Consider the following 662-nt stretch of genomic DNA (forward strand, 5'->3'; position numbering starts at 1 on the left):
ATTTCTTACATGGGGAAACAAACTTTCCCTCAAATCGCATATTTTCACTGGAATGAACTTCCCGGTTTCTACATTTTTCCCAGGCATAATCATAGCAATGACCGATGGGTACATCCCGGGGTATGATAATATTATTTTCTTAACTAATAAGGATAAGTGTTTTTTTATGACAATATTTTATCAGTTTCATCGTCAAGCAGTTATTAGAGGAGCAAACAGGAGAAAAGTGATCCTGCCCAGGAATTGAACCCAGGACCTCAGGTTTATGAGACCTGCGCCTTAACCACTTGGCCACAGGAGCTTCATGATCAGACAGACTGGAAATGTTTTTATTTTTGCATTTAACATATAATTCGCTTATCTGGTCACTTATATTTGTTTTTGTTACAATCACCCTGATACACACTACAAAGGAATCTCTGTATTATTTATACTTTGAAGGCACTGTAGATGTCATTAAATCGTCATTGTCAAGATCATTATAATCATCATCCATGGTATAGCCAAGACTTTTAAAGAGGGGACAAAGGGAGAGGACAAGGCAACTTTCAAGGGTGGGTGATAAAATTTGATGAAAATGGCCAAAAATGGGCTAAGAAGTACAAAAAAGGCATAAAAACCAAATATCAGACCATCCCCTGGCTACGCCACCACCATCATCA

General features: G+C 37.9%; 1 non-coding gene across 1 annotated transcript; it reads right to left on the minus strand.

Annotated features, from left to right (window-relative positions):
- Window positions 1-227: 227 nt before the first annotated feature.
- Window positions 228-301, minus strand: Trnam-cau (transfer RNA methionine (anticodon CAU)). The gene has a single exon. It is a non-coding gene; the product is annotated as a tRNA-Met (tRNA).
- Between the last annotated feature and the right edge of the window lie 361 nt (window positions 302-662).

This window comes from Amphiura filiformis, chromosome 4 (assembly GCF_039555335.1).
Source record: "Amphiura filiformis chromosome 4, Afil_fr2py, whole genome shotgun sequence".
Taxonomy (NCBI): Eukaryota; Metazoa; Echinodermata; class Ophiuroidea; order Amphilepidida; family Amphiuridae; genus Amphiura; species Amphiura filiformis.